The following is a 24157-nucleotide window of genomic DNA, read 5'->3' as shown; positions in this document are numbered from 1 at the left end:
CGTAACCTGAAGCACATGTAACCCGAGGTACCACTGTAGTAAGATAATAAAAAAGGTAGATGAGAAATGAATACCATGTCTACACAGCATGTGAAGCTACTTACACACACAAAAGAATCCACATCACGAAGAACAGTAAAAGTACTTTTGACTAGCTTTTCATAATAAACTTCTGATCAACTCTTTTCAATCATTCACATCAACCAACTTAACACTGGAGTCTCCAAGCAGTGCACAGTCAGATTTAAAAGACAAAACATCAGTGAAAACCAACCATGAAATAAGGAATCTTCCTAAAATGCTTGCTAAAATATAAAGGTATTCCTTCCCTAGGTGCTGGGAATTCAGTTAGGAGGAGGCCTGTCTGATCTCAACTGGGAGAATGCAGAGTGCTGCTGTTCTGAGTTCCAGCCAGCCATGCCCTTTCCCAGGGTATTCCATTCCATTGCCCCCCTGGTTTTCAGGCTGGGTCCCTTGCCCTATCAGTCTACATTCTATGTCCATCAAACAAGGTCAGTTCTCATACAGCTGTTTTAGAGTTTTCTTTTCTTTCTTTCTTTTAAAGTTTACTTCTGCAAATGTTGGGGATTCCCCAAGCCCACTGATACTTCCCTCTTCTGCTTGGATGGTACAATTATGGCTACGTAAGAATCTGCACTTGGATAATGGGCTTGTTATTGTTATTGTTGTTCCTGTTACAGAGACAGGAAACCTGTGGCCATCCAAATGTTGCTGGACCACAGCTCCCATCACTGCTCATCATTGGCTGTGCCTAGGGCCGCATTTAGGTTTGAGGAGGCCCTAAGCTACTGAAGGTAATGGGGCCCTTTATATGTCCAGCTGTCCTTTGTCAACAACAAATTGTCACTGTTTTTGTGTCGAATATATGCTATATGGTAATTTATGGGCCTAATAGGTATCTAAAGCCATTTGCACATGTTGTCATGCAACCAATCCATGCAGAATGTAGGCACCCTATATATAGAAAGGAGCAAACCAGTGATATTTTAGGGAGCAGGCTAGCAGGCGGGGCACATTGCTTACACCATAGGAGCCTACACAACACAAAACACTGTTGCTGTTATGTAGGTTTTATTTTATTTGTTTTTTCTCTTATATTTTGGAAACGTACATCCATGGTTTTTCCCCTTTAATTTTTTTTTGGAGCCCCCAAGAGAGTGGGGCCCTAAGCTATAGCTTGTTTAGCTTATACATAAATCTGGCACTGGCTGTGCTGACTGGGGCTGATGGAAATTGCAGTCCAGGAAAGCTACAGATTCTCCACTCCTGGGACATAGGCTATAACCCTAGCTTCTCTTCCAATAATACACTGTTGCAATGTTCACTAGGCTAAATACCGTATTCACCTACTGCGTACTAAAAAATACCAATCCTTTCCAATTCATTTCGTTACAATGATATCATGTAAAACTGCAACTAAAATGGTGTATCATCGTCTCAGTGGGGTCTGTTAGTGATAGATTGTAAAAACGCTGTGAAGAGCAGAATGTTGCAAAGCTTGGTTTGTGAGTAAACCTTATAGGTATTGGCTACTATCCCAGAAACAGGCATGCTTAAATCCCACGGAAATCAACAGAAGTTATGTGCAGGTATCACACTGCAGCCTTATGCTCTCATTCCTTCACCCATTCATGCATCTTTAACCAGCCTGACTTAATGAGACTAGGCATGTGTAACTCTGCCTTGTGGTGTGATCTCGAGCTGTTTTATTTTGTTTTGCGGTTTTGTTTTGTTTTTTTGTACATATCTCCAGATTACACTTCAGAGACACTTTGATCTTCAAAAATTATACAATGGCAAAGACTCTGCCAACTTGTGTTTGTGGGGAATTTAGGGTCAGGGTTCAATGAGATTAACAATACTGCACAGAGCACCCAATTCTTTGCTATGTTAGGGAGCCCACTTTGACAGTAAGCAAAATAAAAACCTAACCAGGTTTGCTTTTTTCAAATATATTTGCCATGAGACACAATGCCATCAAATGAGAAATTGCCTAGACATAAAAACACACACCCTACAATATGCAAAAATCTTACAATCAAATACATGTATTTATTTACTTTCATTTGTTTTATAGAGTTGTTCAACACCTTTCCAAAAACATACTTTTCCCTAAGGAAGTATTGTAAAGTTGATGCAATATTGTATTTTTGTGTCTGGTAAGGTGTAGCTTGGTCCATCTTTGACGTATTAGAAAAAACAACCCTGTGTGTATAGTAAAAAAAAAAGGGAGAGAGCATTACATAATTGAATTCTTATATTACTACACTTCCTTTGCTTTCACTCAGTTATTAGGACTTTTTGTACTCAAAGCATTTACTGTACACATACTTCGCTTATGAATCATTTCCTGCAATTAAAAAAAAAATTAAAGTGGCCTGGCGTTTACAACACCATGTGCTCTGCTTTTCACACACCTTTCTCTTCCTTCTTTGAAATACACATTTCTTTAAATTATGCACTTAACCAGTATCGGCTGCTTCCTCTTGAAAAGGGGTGTGTTTTGAGAGTTTGTATAAAATCCCCCCCAGCTGAGCACTGGTGTGAACTGGGCCATTCCATTTTATTTTAGTTTTCATGGTATGTTTGTCTGCTACAGGGTGCACACTACAAGAAAAATAACAAAGCTTCTGCTGGGTTAAAAGGCTACAACCTTATTGCAATGATTCACTAAGAGCCTTGGGGAACAAAGCACTGTCAAAATTGCCTGCTGGGTCCAGGTGACCTGATAGCAGACCAATGTGGTTGCTTAGGGGGAATATAAACACAACGATTCTCCTGCCAACCGGGCAATTTGATTCAGTGCTTTGTGTAGTAAGTTGGAGCCAGCTGATACCATGATAAAAATATTTTGACTCTTTCTTATGCTATTCCTTGTGCCATTAGTTAAGGAAGCTGGAAACTGCTGTAAGCTAACAACTAATGTTTTATTTAGTTTTAACACAGGCCACATTCACACAATGTAAATGTACCATCTGTCAGGGATTTTTCAGCTGTGATTCTTGTGCGGCAGGAAGTTAAGCTAGATGGCCCTTGGGGTCTCTTCCAACTCCACAATGTTATGTTTCTGTGGTCACATTCACGCCATATATTTAAAGCTCTAAGAAGCCACTCAAAACAGCCATGGCTTCCCCCAGATAATTCTGGGAGATGCAGTTTGTTAGGGTGTTAGGAGACTCCTCTTTCTCTAACATAGCTACAATTCCCAGAGTTCCTTGGAAGGAGGAATGGATTGTTAAACCACTCTGGGAATCATATCTCGGGCGAGAGGGTTCCTAATAACTCTCAGTACCCCTAACAAACTACAGCTCCCAGAATTCTCTGGGGGAAGCCGTGACTGCTTCAAACGGCATCACAGCGATTTACATGTGTTGTGTGAATGTGGCAGCAGAAGACCTCTATCATGATCAATCTTACATCTTTTGCTGTTTCTGCTCTGTCCAAACCCCTTCACTCCTTCCTTAATCCTTCCAGCCCAGCTCTTTCTTAAATGAGCCTTACTCTCACACTTCCTTATCAAATTGCATAGGAGCAAACTTAGGGTTGCCATATTTTGAAGAGCAAAAAAGAGGAAGCATTTGCTGACTTCTACTTTTAACTATGGATTGCTATGGTGACTCTACCCCTGAAAAAGAGGGTGCGTCCTGGAAAAAGAGGACATATGGCAACCATAGACAATTGATCCATCTAGTTCAGTATTGTCTACACTGAGTAGCAGTGGCTCTCCAGGTTTTCAGGTAGGAAACTTTCTCAAAACCACCTAGAGATGCTGGGGATGGAATCTGGGTGCTTCTTCTGCATGTTGAGACAGATGTTGTGCCACTGAACTAAAGCCCTTCCCTTTGGGTCTGTATTATCCTGCATACAACATGGTTTGCAATATTGTGCTGCTCCAACATCCCACTTGAAACCGACAGCCTCTTAACAACAAGCAGGGTGGGGGAACGAGGCACTGCTCAAACTTCTAAAAGCAAACATCACTATAGCAAACCATTGTTTAATACTTTGCTCATACAAAGCAATTATAGGTAGTTAAGTCCAGCAGATAAACTCTTCTGTCTGAACTTAAAATGTTGCTGTTGTTTAGTTGTTTAGTTTCCAACTCTTCGTGACCCCATGGACCAGAGCACGCCAGGCACTCCTGTCTTCCACTGCCTCCCACTGTTTGGTCAAACTCATGCTGGTAGCTTCGAGAACACTGTCTAACCATCTCGTCCTCTGTCGTCCCCTTCTCCTTGTGCCCTCCATCTTTCCCAGCATCAGGGTCTTTTCCAGGGAGTCTTCTCTTCTCATGAGGTGTCCAAAGTATTGGAGCCTCAGCTTCACAATCTGTCCTTCTAGTGAGCACTCAGTGCGGATTTCCTTAAGAATAGATAGGTTTGATCTTCTTGCAGTCCACGGAACTCCATGGACAAAGAACTTAAAATAGCTGCGTTCAAAACCCAGCTCTCCCCTGTTCCATAGCAGCAAGTTACAATATATCAGACTCATGTTCCCATCTGCAAAATAGAAACTTTAAGCAGGGTTCTATCTATAATGTAAGTGTAGTTTTCAAGCTCAGAAACTGATATTGGATGCATCTTTATTAGAAAATTTCGAGCAAAATTCCAATGCACAATAAACTCTTAAGGTTGTCAGTGCATAACCCAGTACATGTAAACAATGAGTGCACAAATATGGCAAGCTGAAAGGAACCTTTGACCATTATAAAAGCATGGAAGCAAATGAAGTGATACCAGACTGGTTAGAGGTCTACCTGCAAAGCAGGTATGACTTTACAATTAGAGTGCAGTTCACTGTGGAATTTGTCATCTATTAAACTCCATGGTTATGTACACATGATTTTGTATATTCATTTCAGTAAATGGATGGCTAGTTAACTCAACTTGACCACTTCCTTTTCTTACACAGGACTGCAAAGTTCCCCAACACAAGTGCCTTATTTTAGAAAATTAAATATAGTTTGTGGGTGATATCGAATGTCACACCATATGGCCTAGTGAGATACCACCCAAAGATTTTGTGTCTACATTATAGAATAGAATCATAGAATCATAGAATCATAGAATCATAGAGTTGGAAGAGACCACAAGGGTCATCGAGTCCAACCCCCTGCCAAGCAGGAAACACCATCAGAGCACTCCTGACATATGGTTGTCAAGCCTCTGCTTAAAGACCTCCAAAGAAGGAGACTCCACCACACTCCTTGGCAGCAAATTCCACTGTCGAACAGCTCTTACTGTCAGGAAGTTCTTCCGAATGTTTAGGTGGAATCTTCTTTCTTGTAGTTTGTATCCATTGCTCCGTGTCCGCTTCTCTGGAGCAGCAGAAAACAACCTTTCTCCCTCCTCTATGTGACATCCTTTTATATATTTGAACATGGCTATCATATCACCCCTTAACCTCCTCTTCTCCAGGCTAAACATGCCCAGCTCCCTTAGCCGATCCTCATAAGGCATTGTTTCCAGGCCTTTGACCATTTTGGTTGCCCTCCTCTGTACACGTTCTAGTTTGTCAGTGTCCTTCTTGAACTGTGGTGCCCAGAACTGGACACAGTACTCCAGGTGAGGTCTGACCAGAGCAGAATACAGTGGCACTATAACTTCCCTTGATCTAGATGCTATACTCCTATTGATGCAGCCCAGAATTGCATTGGCTTTTTTAGCTGCCGCGTCACACTGTTGGCTCATGTTAAGTTTGTGGTCAACCAAGACTCCTAGATCCTTTTCACATGTACTGCTCTCAAGCCAGGTGTCACCCATCTTGTATTTGTGCCTCTCATTTTTTTTGCCCAAGTGCAATACTTTACATTTCTCCCTGTTAAAATTCATCTTGTTTGTTTTGGCCCAGTTCTCTAATCTGTCAAGGTCGTTTTGAAGTGTGATCCTGTCTTCTGGGGTGTTAGCCACCCCTCCCAGTTTGGTGTCATCTGCAAATTTGATCAGGATGCCCTTGAGTCCATCATCCAAGTCGTTGATAAAGATGTTGAATAAGACCGGGCCCAAGACAGAACCCTGTGGCACCCCACTAGTCACTCTTCTCCAGGATGAAGAGGAACCATTGATGAGCACCCTTTGGGTCCGGTCAGTCAGCCAGTTACAAATCCACTGAGTGGTAGCATAGTCAAGACCGCATTTTACCAGCTTCTTTACAAGAATATCATGGGGCACCTTGTCAAATGCCTTGCTGAAATCAAGGTAGACTACATCCACTGCGTTCCCTTCATCTACCAGGCTTGTAATTCTGTCAAAAAATGAGATCAGGTTAGTCTGACATGACTTATTTTTCAGAAATCCATGCTGACTATTGGTGATCACAGCATTCCTTTCTAGGTGCTCACAGATTGTTTGCTTAATGATCTGCTCCAGAATCTTCCCTGGTATTGATGTTAGACTGACTGGGCGGTAATTATTTGGGTCCTCTCTTTTCCCCTTTTTGAAAATAGGGACAACATTTGCCCCCCTCCAGTCTGCCGGGACTTCGCCTGTTCTCCAGGAATTCTTCGCCTGTTCTCCAGGAATTCTCAAAGATGACTGCCAGTGGTTCTGAGATCACATCTGCCAGTTCTTTTAATACTCTTGGATGCAGTTCATCTGGCCCTGGAGACTTGAATATATCTAAACTAGCCAAGTATTCTTGTACTATCTCCTTAGTTATTCTGGGCTGTGTTTCCTCTGCTGAATCATTTCCTCCAAATTCTTCAGGTCGGGCATTGTTTTCTTTATCGGAGAAGACTGAGGCAAAGAAGGCATTGAGGAGTTCAGCCCTTTCTGTGTCCCCTGTTTGCATTTCACCATCTTCTCCTCTGAGTGACCCCACTGTTTCTTTGTTCTTCCTTTTGCTACGAACATACCCATAGAAGCCTTTTTTGTTGCTTTTAACCTCTCTAGCAAGCCTGAGTTCATTCTGTGCTTTAGCTTTTCTGACTTTGTTAATTGTAATTAGAATTACAATTAGAATTGTAATTAATTCTAATAAAGAACCAAAACCCAATTCCCTCCTGCTTCCCTCACAAGTTTATATTTATACTATTAAATGATGTCATAAAATACCAAGCTGGTTTGCTCTTTGCTTATCTGTTTACTTAAAATACTTTCTTCTGGAATATGATTTCCTTATTCTGATGAGCCAATCCAATGAAATTCAGCCCAGCCAAAATTGGGCATTAAAGATGAATGCTTAAGGTATGAACACTCATTTTTCTGCAAAACTGAATGCAATGAAATCTCCCACTCTGCATGTAATCTGCTAATTGCGATTTAGATTGTTCAATTGTACCATTTGAATATTTGTTTTTTTAAAGATATGTGTGCGTGTATGCACTCAATGTGTATGAACATGTAAAATGCCTGTGATGATATCTACTGACTTATACTGAGACTGAGCCACAGACTGATTCTAGTAAATATCCCTTTTGGAATCCGACAGTCTACCAAAATTTTGTAGAACCCTTTACTCCAGCTATCAAATGGGACAGATTACTGTGCAAAATTCCCTTGGCTGAGTCCACCCATTTCTTGTCTATATTAAGCAGTGGATCAGCCATGGAAAAACAGAGTCTAGATTTATGGGGTAAGCAGTATGTTCTATGGAACATGATGTTCTGGAATAAGGACATATATAGCATGTAATCAAAAAAACCTAACTGCTCTAACTACCCCCAAATTCCCACAAGACCAAAGCATGCAGGAAATGACTGGCCAATTGTGCAACAGAGTCAGTATATCTCTCACTGATTGTATTTTACAGTACTATGTTCTTACACTTTGGGTGAGCCCAAACTCATTACTTTCAGCAAGGTATCGACACATTTCCTTGTCTAGATCTCTATTGCCAGTCTTTAAATTTATGATATTTAATCCCCAAAGAAATAACCTCCCTGCTGTTCTCACCCTACTCCTTTCCTGTGGTTCCTCTGAGGAGCCTTCACAATGTTATTGATTTGAATGTTCGCCACAAATTTTCAGTTTTTATTTGACATCCATGCTAACCCCTTCCCTGCTATCTCCTCCCTGTCATATAGAGTAGCACTGGGTTCCCCAAACTGTGGTCCACAGACCACCAGTGATCTGCAAGCTTCATTCAGGTGGCCCGCAACAAGTCTGTAGATTTCTGGCTGAAGATGGGAGATGTCACATCCACTGTGTTAAACATTCAGATGGACTGTTAATTGTATTTTAATTGCTTTTTTTATTCCGTATATTGTCTCCTGTCTATCCTGCCAGTCTAGATAGCTCAGTTGGTTAGAGCGTGCTGCTGATGATGCCAAGGTTGCAAGTTCAATCCCCTATGGGACAGCTGCATATTCCTGCATTGCAGGGGGTTGGACTAGATGATCCTCAGGGTCCCTTCCAACGCTACATTTCTACGTATTCTATGAAATTCCATATATAAGTGGGAAAGAAGCAATAAAACACAATTAACAATTGGGGGTTGGACTAGGTGACTCTTGGGGTCCTTTCCAACTCTACAGTTCTATGATTCCTACAGCATCCAGCAAGGCACATTGCAATTGCTACAATGGGCAGAAAAACCTGGAAGTGGCCCACCACAACCCACAGCAATGTTTGAGTGATTTATGATGGGTGGTGGGTTAAGATCCCCTGGACTATGAGAGACGGTGTAGACTGGTTACATGCCTGGGCAAACCATGTCACCTGAAACCACCTCATGGTCTAGCCCAGGCATAGGCAAACTTGGCCCTCCAGATGTTTTGAGACTACAATTCCCATCATCCCTGACCACTGGTCCTGTTAGCTAGGGATGATGGGTGTTGTAGTCCCAAAACATATGGAGGGCCGAGTTTGCCTATGCCTGGTCTAGCCTGCAAAGAAAGGTGCTCTGCATGTAAGAAAAGCATAAACATAGGAAGCAGTCCTAAGATACCCCCAGTGTAAACACATAAATAACAGTTGTGCAAATAGATATATTTTTTCCTGTTACATAATCTCTTTTTAACCTCATGTGCAGGTCATGACCTTATCACCCCTGCATACTATTGATAATGACTGGAAGTAGCATAGAGCTCAGTATCCCTGACACACAGCTTTCCCCTAACAGCCTCCATCTTTCTAGATAGAATCTCCACAAAGTCTGAACTATACAGCTTCAAAAGGTGATGTTCAAACACTACACAAACTCTACAGTAGTCCAATGCTCTTCATACATTGGAGATGCTTTCTGTACCAGCACATCAAAGGATCAATATTCCCACTGTTATTTCTGCAGAATATATCAGCATTAACATCCATATGATTCTGTTCTTCTGTAAAAAATATTATTTATGTTAGTACATTCCTCTTCGACTATTCCTCTGCTCTTTCCTCTAACATAACCCATTGTGCATTTGATTTTTTTTTTAATTGTTATCTCAAAGCCTTAAAAACTAAAAATAGAAATAAATAATCCCTACACTAAAGAGGTTTAATAGGTGGGGGAGGGATGTATATAAAAGGGAAATCCTTCATTTAATAACAAGGTGAATCACAAGCACTTTATAAAGTTATAATGTTATTTGGTTTATGTATTTGATATACTTGATCAGGAAATCTACCTGCTACTGGATAGCTCAGTCAGTTGCTGGATAGCTCTGTCAGCAGAGCATGACAGTCTTAATGAGATTCTCAATCTCTGGGTTGTGGGTTCAAGCCCCATGTTGGGCAAAAAAATCCTGCATTGCAGAGAGTTAGACTAGATGACCCTTGTGGTCCCTTCCAACTCTACAACTCTATAGACTACAACACTGCTGTAGGATATTCACTCTTTCTCCTATTAATGTTATCTATGAAAACAATCCTTCCTGATGATCTCAAGAAGGAAATGGGGGGGGGGGTATGTTCCTTATACTGCCCTGTAAATCCTCAGTATAAATTACATGCTGGCATCATAAACCAGAAATTTATCAGACAGGTATAATTATTAATATATATATATATATATATATATATATATATATATATATATATATGTCTCAACAAAATATTAAAATACAGTAATCCATCAAACATTAAAAGCTTCCCTAAACAGGGCTGCCTTCAGATGTCTTCTAAAAGTCTGATAGTTGTTTTTCTCTTTGACATCTGGTGGGACGGCGTTCCACAGGGTGGGAGCCACTACCGAGAAGGCCCTCTGCCTGGTTCCCTGTATATAACAGCAGGCAATTTTGCTAGGGTGCAACAACTAATCTGAATAGCATGTGAGGGAGAAGAGAGCTAAACTACACATTTCAGTATTTAAATGTACAGAATAATTGCAAACTATTTCTTTTTTGTGCATACATGAATGACTGTGACTATTCAAACGTGTTACATCATTAACATAGCCTTGTGTCTTCATATTCTTTTGCAGTTTCATTTTTGTTTATCTTACTTATAATGCTCAGCCAAAGAACGATGTCATGTCAGCTTGCTTCTCTCATGTTCAGTGCAGTCGATATATATTTTTTGCTGAGTAATACTGTGGGTGGAGCACAACTTAACAAGGATAAAGCATGACACAGCAACTGTAGAAGTAGTTAGAAGCACAGTAGTATAAACAGGAAAAGAGGCCAGTCAACCTTTATTATATCCAAGCTCCCGTTGTAAAACGAAGTTAGGTCTTGTATAGCCAAAATAAATAATTAACTGAAAAAACAGAAGGCGGCTTCCAGCTTCATCACAGTGACATAGCTAAATCTTTTAACTGGCACTGAAGTCAAGGTGACTGTTTTAAGTATGCTGGGGGAGCAGAGGTTAGAGAAATCCTGTTTGCATAACTGGGAGTCTGTTGTGTAAGCAGAAAGCCACAACTGGATATCACGCTATATATCAACGGTTCCCAAACAATAGTGGTCCACAAGCTTCATTCAGGTGGTCCACAGCTTGTGCTCATTGCTCATTGATTTTTAATTGTATTTTTATTGCTTCGTTTATTTCTCCTGCCATCGCATTACAATATGAATTCTGTGAAATGCAGGTTGCAATGCCATAAAATACAATATGTAAGAAATAAAAGGAACAATGAGAATAAGAATTAAAATCATACTGCGACTAGCACAGCATGTTATAATTGCTACAACTGGCAGAAAAATCATTAAGTGGTTCAACAAAACCATCAGCAATTTTCAAGTGGTCTGGGCCGAGAGGAAGTTTGGGAACCACTGCTTTATATTTTACTGTTGCAGCAGGTAAAATATGTAACATGTTTGCTCAGTAAACCCCACTGAGTTGAACTGGGCTTACTCCCAAGCAGGACTGCAGTGCAAAAAAAAACAACAAAAAAACCCAGAAACATATTTACTAAGACCATTATTTCTCCATAAACATTGGGTAATATGAAACTAAATTTTACACAGAGCAGACCCACTGAAATAAATGAACATGACTAAGTTAGGTCCATGAAATATAGTAAAAGGTAAAAGGTAAAGGACCCCTTCTATTTGCCGGGAGGTGATGGGACCAGTGGCCATGATCTTAGTTTTTTTGATGTTGAGCTTCAGACCATATTTTGTGCTCTCCTCTTTCACCCTCATTAAAAGGTTCTTTCATTCCTCCTCACTTTCTGCCAACAAGGTTGTGTCATCTGCATACCTGAGGTTGTTGATATTTCTTCCAGCAATCTTAATGTCGACAAAGGCCTGTATAGTTAAAGCTATAGTTTTCCCAGTAGTGATGTATGGAAGTGAGAGCTGGACCATAAAGAAGGCTGATCACTGAAGGCTGATCACTTAAGAACTGATGCTTTTGAATTATGGTGTTGGAGGAGACTCTTGAGAGTCCCATGGACTGCAAGAAGATCAAACCTATCCATTCTGAAGGAAATCAGCCCTGAGTGCTCATTGGAAGGACAGATCCTGAAGCTGAGGCCCCAATACTTTGGCCACATCATGAGAAGAGAAGACTCCCTGGAAAAGACCCTGATGTTGCGAAAGATTGAGGACACAAGTAGAAGGGGACGACAGAGGACGAGATGGTTGGACAGTGTTCTTGAAGCTACCAGCATGAGTTTGACCAAACAGTGGGAGGCAGTGGAAGACAGGAGTGCCTGGCGTGCTCAGGTCCATGGGGTCACGAAGAGTCAAACACGACTAAGCGACTAAACAACAACAACAAAGGACCCCTGGATGGTTAAGTCCAGTCAAAGGAAACTATGGGATTGTGGCACTCATCTCGCTTTCAGGCCGAGGGAGCCAGCATTTGCCCACAGATAGCTTTCCGGATCATGTGGCCAGTGTGACTGAACTGCTTCTGGCGCAACGGAACACCGAGTTGGAAACCAGAGTGCATGGAAATGCCGTTTACCTTTCCGTCACAGCGATACCTATTTATCTACTTTCACTGGCATGCTTTTGAACTGCTAGTTTGGCAGGAACTGGGACAGAGCAACAGGAGCTCACCCCGTCACAGGTATTTAAACCGCCGACCTTCTGATTGGCAAGCCCAAGAGGCTCAGTGGTTTAGACCACAGCACCACCCGCATCCTCATGAAATACAGTATGTCCACTCTCAGTAGAATTTAGTTGACTACCACCCAAGGCCCATGAAAGGTTCTCTGTTTCATCCAGTTCACAGGCAAATACTTAGCTCCCACACTACCCAAATGGCACTACTAGGCTCACTCAGTTCCATTTACAGTTCAATTGTATTGAAACTTACCGATATACTGGAATTGGTGCATGCGCTTGAAAGTTTCTGGGAAGCAAAATAAGGGCATTGTTATGTACTGAGTTGAATAGAATCCAAAATGCAGCAGTCTGATTGGTCCTAGAACAATAGGATTCAGAATGCAGCAGTCTGATTGGTCCTAGAACAATGCAGCAGTATGATTGGTCCGCAGGAGCCACCCAATCCAGCTCCAGATGGAAGTGAATCCACAACCTGATTGGCCTACAGGAGAATCCCGGAATTAGCCAATCACATGCAGCCCATTGTGTAAATAATGTATATAAAGCAGATACTTTGGGGGTACTTTCATTCCTCCTCACCACTATGAGCTGAATAAAGAGCATGAAATCCACTCTCGACTCAGAGTATATTTCAGGCATGTTGAAAACAGCAGGCCTGGAGAAAGGAGCATAACAAATTATTTTCTCAAGGCAGAACTGAACATTTGAAAGTGAAATGAATTTAAGTAAAGAACTTAATGTGAAATGAGAAAAGCCCTCCTGGATCAGTCCAGTAGTCTGGCTAGTTTAACATCCTGTTCTCACAGTGGCCAACCAGATGCCTGTGGCATGCAATTATCTTCAAAAGCACAAAGGTTATCTTGACATAGGCGCTATCACAGCCTATAAAACAATCATGTTTATATCCCAGATACATCCTTCCAGAGGATAGGACCTTTCTCCAAAAAGGCACCGTTTATACGTAATTATTCTTATTACTAGTTCTATCACAGCACTCAGGCATATCTAAGCAAACAGGTCAGCCTGACCAGACTTACATGAAATAAGAGTAATTTGCTTAAAATGCGAGTGCCTGGAAAAAGCAAGATTTTGGACCACAGTTAACAAGTTCCAAAATTAATATTAACACCCATTAAATTTCAGTGGACCTTATTCCCAGGTAAATGGGTTCAGGTCTGCAGCCTAAGATGCTAATTCATGTATTCTGATTTGTGCAGCCAAAGTTATGAAATATGGATATGCCTTGTGTTTATTCATATTTGTTTAGCTGACTTCATGAAACATCTTTACTGTTTTATTCCATTGTACTCATGCAAATCCTAAATATGATACAATACACACAACCTCTACCCTCATGCATCAATTGTGAAAAAGATCTCAGATATCTTCATTTTTAAAAAAGGCACTGGTTAATAACAAGCTTGTCTGGAGACTTAAGCACATGTTAGGCTAATTTCATGGCTCACAGCCATGCAAGGGGATTTTAAACATTTAATCCTAGGCACAGGAGGAGCAATGTGTGTTACTGAGTGTATGGCATTTTCTTGATGGTCAGCCATATAAAACTATTTCCATCTTGACCACAGCAGAAAGATAAATTTCAGCTTTCCTCCCCAGTCACCATCCTGATGGAATATCCTCTGCCCTGCACTGCAATTAATGACAGTAAAGAGCTCTCATTAGTCTCAATGGAACTTGCGCGCACCTCTAAGATTTAATTGTTCAAATCCCCTGATGTGGCTGTGAGCCATGCGATTAATATAACATTAGTTATTTAGGTCTTCGGCTTATTTACTAATTTAAGAAATGTAATCGTCGCCGTTCGAAATAAAAGCTTCCCAAGCTCTGGAGCCCAGACTGAAGGAGATGATGAACTCTAGACAACCTAAGCCCTCTTCACATGTTACTTGTGTGTATGCATAATTGTGTTAATGGAAGAAACGGCCAACATTTAGCCCCACCCATAAGGCCATGGCTCAGTGGCGTAGCGTGGGGGGTGCAGGGGGGGCCGGCCGCACCGGGCGCAACATCTGGGGGTTAGGGTTAGGGGGCGCAAATCCACAGTTTAGGGGGCGCAAATCCATGGGTTAGGGGGCGCAAATTACTTGCCTTGCCCCGGGTGCTGACAACCCACGCTACGCCACTGCCATGGCTTACTGCCTGCCCCTGCCTTTTCTGTTACTTACAGCCCTTGATAATTAGGGTTGTTAATCACACTGGAAGCCTCCATATGTAAAGACTCATCAAAGTAGACATTATCCTGAACATAGTAACAGATGGTAAATATAGGGACAGGAGAAGCAGATTGTGGTGGATTATGACTGCTAGGAATTTTTTTTTTGGGGGGGAGAGATTTGGAGGTGGGTAAAGAAAACACTGAAAGAGGGAAACAGGCTAATTTCTCACAAAAATAATGTCTGCACATTTTCATCTTGCATCTCAGGTGCTAGAAACTTTTAATGAAATGTGTACAGATGAGAAAAACCAAGATGATCAAAGGTCTATAGATACCAAGCCTTATGAGGAATGGTTGAGGGAGCTGGGTATGTTTAGCCTGGAAAAAAGAAGAGTGAGAGGAGATATGAGAGCCATCTTCAAATATCTCAAGGATTCACTGCCACATGGAAGAAGAAACACACTTATTTTCTCTCACTGTGGAGGGTAGGACTCGAAACCAATGGCTTAAAATTACAAGAAAGGAGTTTCCCGCTAAACATACTGATACGGAAGGGGGGGGCACGTCTTCTTCACCTCCTTCTTCGCTACAATATATCCATTTATTTCCAACTGTCAATGACAGAAGGGACTAAAATCTATAAATCATAGAAAATCAACGTGCCAATTTGCTCAATTTCTCTAGAACTCCATGACACCTTCCCTGTCCTCCATAATCCCTCAAGCAAAGTGTTAAGACCCTAATCCTGTCAAATCACTCTGCCTGGCCTTTCCTCTAGGCAATGCCAGGTGGCAGACTATGCATACATGGACCATTGTCTTCTCATCACCTGGACTCAGGATGTGCTTATCTACGCATATCTCCAGCTCTGCATATTCCCCCCTCCCTCCTCCATATGTTAATCCTGTGGAACCCAACCTCTTCTTAATATATTCATGATGTAATCTGTGTAACCCAACCTCTTCTTAATGTATTCATGATGTAACTGGGATGTATTTTGCACTGTATTCTGGGACATGGAGGGAAGTTTCAAAAGTTCATGTCACCCATTTCTCGCGGTTCAATCTCGCCTTGAACCTTGTTGCGCAATAAACATGGATCTTCTGCAGTTTGCTCCTCTCTGGCTGAACTCATTTTCCTCCGCAGGGACCCGCGGACTTAGTCCGACGAGCTGGGTGGCAGAGCAGCCTCGCACCCAGATTTTGCCGTAACAATACGGAGAAACGGTAGTAGTCGTTGGGCAGTGGACAGATCGCCCCTGAGAGATTGTAGACTCTCCTTCCTTGGAGGTTTTTAAGCAGAGGTTGGATGGCCATCTGTCATGGATGCCTTAGCTGAGATTCCTGCAATGCAGGGGTTGGACTAGATGACCCTTGGGATCCCTTCCAACTCTAGGATTCTGTGATTCTCGACACTATAAAATCTGAGGGTTATGGTTCATGGAGTGGGGAGCAATTGCCCCCTTACCCTCTCTCTCCTCAATATGGCCAGGATGAGAGAAGAGGGAATCAACAGTGGGGCAGCAACGAAATTCTCAGTGATGAAACGCGCCTCGCATACAACCGCATTGTTATGCATTTCAATCATATCCCATTTCCATCACGCATCATGTGCCTTCCATATCTTGATCGGCCTCAATCCCTTTCCTACACAGGATGTGTGCAGAGCAATGCACCTTTATTGTGGGCAAAGCCAACCCAGCGCAAACACAAGCCGGGGCTTGCTTCTTCTCGCCACTGTAACATCCCCTGCATTGTGTCCCGGGCTGGGTTTGCTCCGGCTTCGGCGCGGATGCTTTGAACCAACCTGCCCTGCCTGCCCCGCCCTGGGCGAAGAGAGGTGACTAAACGTCTCGTCATGCGACCGGGAGGGGCGGCGGCCACGCGCTCCGCTATCAGGGCAGCAGCAGCAGTGGAAAATTTTCAGTCTTTTCGGGGATGCGCGCGCAGCTGAGGATACGCCGCTATCACTTCTCTATCTCTAGAACATTCCCGTCAAGCGGTGACGGGGGGGGGGGGGAGATACTTCCGGAGCGGCTCCTGTAGCCATAACACAGCGGTGCCTCAAAGGGGTGGGGTTGGCGCCTTTCCAGTGAGCGCCCTTGTACTTGGTAGGGCTTACTTCCGAGTAAACCACGCCGAATGACGAGGGGAGCTGCTGAGGGCTTTCTGCTCTGGAAGCGCGCGGCGTGGCTCTCTCCAGACGAGAGAGGGGCTGCTTGAAACCGCGGGGAGGGAAGGCGCCAAAAAGAGCGAGGCGCGCGCGCCCGAGCGCGCGGTAGGGGCTGTTGCAAAGGCATCCCCCACCCGCCAAGCTGAGGGGAAAGACCGGCATCTCTCTCGTGCTGTGTCTCCTCCTCTCACCCACCCAAGCGGGGCTGCTTGGCGCCGTGGCTTCCGTACCGCACTTAGCACAGAAACGGCGGGAAACAAAACCCCTCCTTGAAATGCACAGAACGGGGTCTCCTCTAGACCGCGCAAAAAGAGCCCTTCAGGAGCAGAAACGGGGCGCGTGTGTGCCGTGTGTCATGCGATCGATTATGGGGCATTACCTCCCCCGCCCCGCTCCAATATTTTATTCAAGTTTGCATCCTTGGGGGCGGATGCCTACCCCACCCCCAATCAAGTGAAATAAATGAAAATGCTTAACTAAAAGTAAAAATTGTAGAAAGATTTTGACGGGTTTTTCTGAGCGCTTGGGGTCAGAACAAAGTGATTTGCTGGACAGAGCCAGGCAGAGGATGAGGACAGGTAGGTGCCCTTCTCTCCCCACAACATAAATCCCATGCTCCCGCCTGTGAGACTAATCCATAAAACCCTGGCTTTTATTTGAAAATAGAAACCCCAAATGGGTTTTGAGCATTGATAGCACCTGGGATATGTGGCAAAATATACAGACGTTATTCTCATTATTTTCGAGTGGCTTCAGTGTTCTGCTGATAGTTCTGTTCTGTTGAAAAATTTCTACAGGTGGACTGAGAGATATCTTACCAATGATATCTTACCCACCACAGATGCATGGTCAATCCCAGCGCTCCAGTTTTTCAAGGTGGCTCACAGCGCGATCCTATCCATGCCTATACAGTGGTTAGACCCGTTTTCAATTACTCCCATATATATATGACTGCAGCCTCAGTCTCCAGAGTTCCTGGAATATGCTCTCTCAGAAGTAATACAAGGTGTGAAGAGTCAATGGGGTTCTATTGGGGTGATGGTAAGAAGTAAATAATGACTTGTACACTGAAACATCTGAGATATCTAAATGCAGGGTGAGCTGTGGAATAGAGTGCACCATGAGGTGAGAAATATAAGGCCAAGAGAGATTCAGATGGACCTGATGGTTAGCTGGTGGTGTAGCATAGCATAGTAGGATGTCAAACTAGATCTACTGAAACCCATCTTTGAATTCTACTCAGCCTTGAATATCACTGGGGGCTGTTGGACCAATCGCTCTCTCAGACTAACCTATCTCACAGAGTTGGTGTGAGAATAAAATGTAGCAAAACCCTATCTATATTGAACTTCCTGGCAGGAAAAGAGTTTACATGTAATAGATACTAGTAGCTAAGAAAACAAAAAACAAAGAGGCATCTCATATCTACAGAGTGGGGAAAACAAAAAGAAAGGGCGCCGTGAACCTTTATGGTTGTGGCACAGCATGATTATTTGTGTTTTTAAGTAGGGTAAAGGTGGCGAACTAACTTCTAGCAATGTGCCCTTTTTGTACACATTACATTTCTATGTATGATTGAATTCCATTTAGTTAAAATGTTGGCAACAACTCTCTGTAGGAATGTAAGTAAACTCAATATAAAAGATGTGCAAGTTGCCACAAGACTAAACCTGGTTATTAGCTGCTTCCCAAGTCTTTATTTCTATGAAAGTTTGATACAGCTGAATGAGCCAGAACTGAAGTTTATAAGCCCCTGCATCTCAAAATAAGGCTTTGGACTACCTTGTATAAGGTATTACAATGACCGTGGGAATGATATCTTCCAAAATGCACAATCATTCTCTTCAATCAAAATGAATGGTTTTGTGCAGCACTTTTATGTGCAGTGACTCCAAAGAACCCTTACAGATAAGGAAATGTGCATCCCAAATTGAATTTTGGAAGTGCTAAAAATAATCCATCCACACCTCCAGGAGAGTGCCCTCTTCAAGAAGCCCCATCAGCATCATGTCTATCCGAATACTTCATTTTGGTGCAACGCATTGTGAAGCGCCCTGCCCCATGCCAGTAGTCAAGATACAAATAAATCATGCATCCACTCCTCCAAGTGTGTCCTCTGTGAGGAATTTTAGCATCACATTTGACCCAACACTTTTCTTTTGCTCAATTCACTATCAAGGCCCCTGGCCCCCTGACAATTGCTTAATGAATAATGAACTGTGTATGTGTGTGTGCCAGACTAAGATCTGGGCTACAACAAAACACACACCTAGAATTCCAGGAGTGTGCCGCCTTCTACATGTTGACCTAACGTTGGATCCTTTCTAACACTTTGGTTGTGGTGCAAGGCAGCACCAAACGTATTGTTTCCATGCCAAGAACACATTGATAAATTTTTGTATGGGGCAGTATGCTTTAGACTGAGCATCCTACAGCAAAGGAAGGCAGTGGACTGCAGCTAATGCTAGGGTGTCTCAATGAGGGCACTCTTCAATATACTATTTAGGATGGCCCGAAACGTATCCATTTTGACATAAATTGCCAATTACAGTGGTACCCCACAAGACAAATGCCTCGCAAGACAGAAAACCTGCTAGACGAAAGGGTTTTCCGTTTTTCAATGCGCTTCGCAGGACGCATTTCCCTATGGGCTTGCTTCGCAAGACGAAAATGTCTTGCGAGTCTTGAGATTTTTTTCACTCCCCACCCCCTTTTTCTAAGCCGCTAAACCGCTAATAGCCTTTTAGCAGCTAATCCGCTAATCCCTTAAACCGCTAATAGCGCTAATCCGCTAAGCCGCTAATAGGGTTGCTTCGCAAGACGAAAAAACCGCTAGACGAAGAGACTCGCGGAACGAATTAATTTCGTCTTGCGAGGCACCACTGTATTGCTGTGGGCTCAGTGCACATGATGGCGTTTTGCATATAAACAAAGCACTGGTTCCTTTTTGAGACTGCTTTCATGGAAGTTTGGATTATAGAACTAAGAACTTCTAACTAATTTCAGCCTCATTAAGTGAACCTCAGAGTGATTTGAAATGTGCATCCCCGCTCTCACTCAAGTTTTCATTTGTTCTGCACAGAGTACATTTTATCAATTAAACAGTTCAAACACTACATGTAACATCCACACATTATGGAGTCATAGTCCCATTACAACCACCATTATATCAGTGAGAAATGAAATTTATTCATAGTTCAAGGGGGACTGGAATATTTTCAGCCTTGGTTGGGCTACCCCAGGGTGGGCAGAAGGTGCATATTCAATAAGGTTCAACAAGGTTTCTGACTCCCAGTTAATTTGCAATGGCAACAACAAAAAGGCACATACAAAACACACTCCAAATTTGGTTGCTAGGTAATGGGAGGAAGGAACTGGGAGTGTGGTTTTTTGTGATAGGACTATGAATTCAGTTCTGGGAATAAAAACTGGGCTGAGCAAGTGCTCAGATATACCCTGGGTCCTTATTCTAAGGGGGTGTTGCCAGCCTCCACCATCCCAGCCACTATTTTGCACCTGCCTCTGCTTAGAGGGCTTTGGGATTCTAGTGAAAGCAAAACAAAGTGGACCCTGCAGGACTGAAGTCTGCCTTCCCCTGAAGAAACATCTTGCATTCTGTAAATAAATGTGTCTTCCTTGTAGTTGCCAAGTAGAAGTTCTCCTTCCCCAATTTGAAGATTGTTCAAAGCATTTGAAAGGGGAACTTGCACACCCCTCCACTGTGTTGAAATTTATTTTAAGACTTCCTTTTCAGACATTACAGTTCTTTCTACTTCTCCAATCCAAGCTTGGTTTGAGAGTGTGAAAAGTGAATGGCCACACAGCATACATTTCATTGGTTGTTCTCCAGTGGGTTGTTGATTCTATGTCCTGAACTGAAAGCTCCATTTTCATATTATCCAAGCATTTAGGTTGTGTGGAACTACATGTATGCCAAATCTTCATTTTTGTATCTCTTCATCATCATCTTTACTGCTGAGATTTGTCTTGGCAAAAACCAGTTTGAGAAGTCAATGAAAAACTTAGGCTGCAATCTTATACCCCTAATGTGAACTCAATGGGACTGACTTCTGAATAGGCATGCATAGGGTGGCACTTAGTGTTTCATATCCCGATAAGATGGTGTCTTCATGCTCAACATGATCCTAGGCAGTTTTTGTTGTAAAGTGACTATAGCTCCTGGAACTACATCAATTTAATACTGCTTTAATACTGAAATGATTATAATAAGTGTTGTTTGTGTTTTTTTCTGTGGGACTCAAGTGGGACTTATTCCCATGTGAGTGAACACAGGATCACCAAATAAGGCTACCCCACCTACCTGGGAGTAAACCCAATTAAATTAACCATGCTGTTACTCATCTCTTTCAATCATGCTATTATGAGCTCTAATATTTGGGAGTCAAGTCAGGACTGGTCCTGCCATTAGAAACAGTGAGACAACCACCCCAGCTGGCAGAAGTTGGAGGCAGCGGCAGCCTTCTCTGACTGTTTCTCCTGAGCTTCTCAGCTATTTCCCTCTGTTGCCACATGACCACTCCTAGGTCCCCTAATCTGGCCTGCAGTCTCAGGTGTGGTGGATGCTATCCTGTCACAAGCAATTAAAATAAGATTCAAGAGCTTGTCCAGCCAGCTTTTGTACATGGAATGGGTAAGGGGCATATGTCAAGCTGCAAAATGTCTTGACTTGTCCCTGGTTCAGTTACAAATCCAAAGAGTATTGCTCCAGGATAGCTATTTGTATTCAAGAATGAGACTAGCTTTCATGCTATCACCAAGCACAGCTGACACTGCTGTTTACAACTGGGCAGAAACTAGGGGCACCTGCAAGAAAATGTTGGGGGGTCCAAGCAGCCAGCCATGCCTTTTTCCTCTCTGGGTTCCCCTCCTATCAATGTGGTGTCATTTGTGTGTGTGTGTGTACTTCTGCTAACTTTGGGGCTCCCCCAAGCCTGCTGGTCCAATTTCAGCTACATAGGGTGCCACACTCAGAGAATCTGTTCTCCATTAGCACAGGGTGTAGTCCTTGTTGTTGTTTAGTCTTTTAGTCGTGTCCAACTCTTCGTGACCCCATGGACCAGAGCACGCCAGGCACTCCTGTCTTCCACTGCCTCCCGCAGTTTGGTCAAACTCATGCTAGTAGCTTCAAGAACACTGTCCAACCATCTCGTCCTCTGCCGTCCCCTTCTCCTTGTACCCTCAAATTTTCCCAAGATCAGGGTCTTTTCCAGGGAGTCTTCTCTTCTCATGAGGTGGCCAAAGTATTGGAGCCTCAGCTTCAGGATCTGTCCTTCCAGTGAGCACTCAGGGCTGATTTCCTTAAGAATGGATTGGTTTGATCTTCTTGCAGTCCATGGGACTCTCAAGAGTCTCCTCCAACACCATAATTCAAAAGCATCAATTCTACAGAGATCAGCCTTCTTTATGGTCCAGCTCTCACTTCCATACATCACTACTGGGAAAACCGTAGTCCTAGGAATCAAAATAGTCAAGTCAGGAAGAGAACTGACACTTACTAAATTGCTCTCAAAGAGTTTCCCAAATGTACTTTTCAGCCCTCCTTCAAAAGAAAAACATGTCACTTACAGAAAGCATTGGCAGATGTCAAAGCTTCCAAACAATACAGGAGCAAAACAAAGAAATGAACTACAGCAAACTTAGGGGGGGGGCATATTCCAATATAAATAGAATCACTTGTGATCTTACTACTATGCTGCCTAGATTAAGTTTGTGGGAAGCGCAAAGGTTACTGAAGCATGGTTGTTTGCCTCTGTTCTCAAAGCCCTCTATCCCTTACCTGAATCTTTCATTAATGGATGGGTTGGCTCAGAGAAAAAAATTAAAAATACAATATTTATTTTTGTATTTAAAAGGCTGGGGATGGGGAGCTAAAAACACCCACACACTAGAGCATAGAAACACACTCATGGAATGAAATTTATTTATTTATAGATATTTCTTTTATATGTTTGTGTTTATTTCTTCCTAACCCAATGCAAGGAGTTGAAAGAAAATCTTGCTTTTCCCAGGGTGAAAGGATTGTAAAATACATCTATGAATTAAAAATGTATGTCAGGCTTGGGTAGGTTCTGTTACTTGGTTATTCTGTTTAATTCTGGCAGAGTTTCCATAAAGTGTATCTATAAATGCCCAGCACCACAGTTACATAAGGAATGAGTAATACTCATTAAAGGCATGCACACAAGTCAGGGCAATTCATATACTTTTCCTCCTGGATATGTTATATCATGTGATATTAACAGTATCCTAGACTTAACTGGAAATTGTGACTTAGGTGGTTAATAATACAGAATGACTCCTGAGTCCTGAATTCATACCCTCAAAATCTAATACAGTACCGTATACCACAAGCAGAATTTTTGTTCTTATTAGACAAAAGTTTTAGCAGCCTTGGTGGTACAAGAAAACATGAGTTAAATAAGGTTGGAAATGTTTTGGTTTGGTTTTTTCGAGTCACACAAAATCTTCAGATGCAGTGTTCCCACGGTGGAAGTCTTCCTTTTGGCACCATTTTCACCCATACCCCATATCTTCTAAACATTTTATAACCATAGGTTTTATCAATCAGTTTTGGTAACATCTCAGGACTTAGGAGATGCTGTGGTTGTATACATATGATCAGTGCTTTTTTCTTTTAAAAAGTTAAAAATGTTTAGGGGTGCTCTCATTTTCCTACTCATATTGAAATACTGCCCCTCAACGAGGCCAAACTTAATTTCACAAAATGTTTAGGAGTATGTGCACCCCTGTGTACCCCCATGGAAAAAAGCACTGCATATGATAATTCAGTGATGTTACACTTATCTATGAAATCAGCAGCTGGTGGACCAAAAATTAGACTAGTGAGCTGTGGTGGTATTTCAGAAAACATTACCGTGTCCAGAGGGTGTTCTGTACAATTTAGTATAATTTACAATTTGGTTTGATTTATGTTGGGGGCAGAAGGACCCCCACCTGTCATCATCCTCTGTCTGGCTCTGTTTAGCAGATTTGGAATGAAATGTTTCAACAACTTGAATAGCTTCTTCAGCTAATAAATAAATCCGGCACTGCAAACGAGACTGTGTTGTTCTGGTTTTGCAGATGGGGAAACTGAGGCCGAAGGGACCCGGGGGGGGGGGAACTTAGGATCCAAAAGCAAAGCCCTGCCCCCATTGTAATTTGAAGCCTCCATCATTTCGAAGAATCGCCGGCGTCAAGTTTCGCCCGGCTGCTAAGTAACAGCCTCGTGATCCGCTTCTTGTGCGGGAAAGAGTTGGCTCCTCCCGAGGGTTAAACAGCGTCCCCGGAGCGGCCTCGTAAGGCGGAGTCGGAAGAGCTCCCGGGGCGGAGCGACGGAGCTCCTTGTTGGTATACAAAGAAGAGGCTGCACGTTGTCTAGGGGA

General features: G+C 42.7%; 1 long non-coding RNA gene across 1 annotated transcript; it reads right to left on the bottom strand.

Annotated features, from left to right (window-relative positions):
* Positions 1–19915: 19915 nt before the first annotated feature.
* On the bottom strand, positions 19916–24034 carry LOC310658324. Its single transcript, XR_014502232.1, has 2 exons — positions 23727–24034; positions 19916–22223 (listed from the first exon to the last, which is right to left on the bottom strand). It is a non-coding gene; the product is annotated as an uncharacterized lncRNA (long non-coding RNA).
* Between the last annotated feature and the right edge of the window lie 123 nt (positions 24035–24157).

The sequence above is a fragment of the Podarcis tiliguerta genome (genome assembly GCF_965153285.1).
Source record: "Podarcis tiliguerta genome assembly, chromosome: 10".
Lineage (NCBI taxonomy): Eukaryota > Metazoa > Chordata > Lepidosauria > Squamata > Lacertidae > Podarcis > Podarcis tiliguerta.
This window is presented reverse-complemented; position numbering and strand designations above follow the sequence as displayed.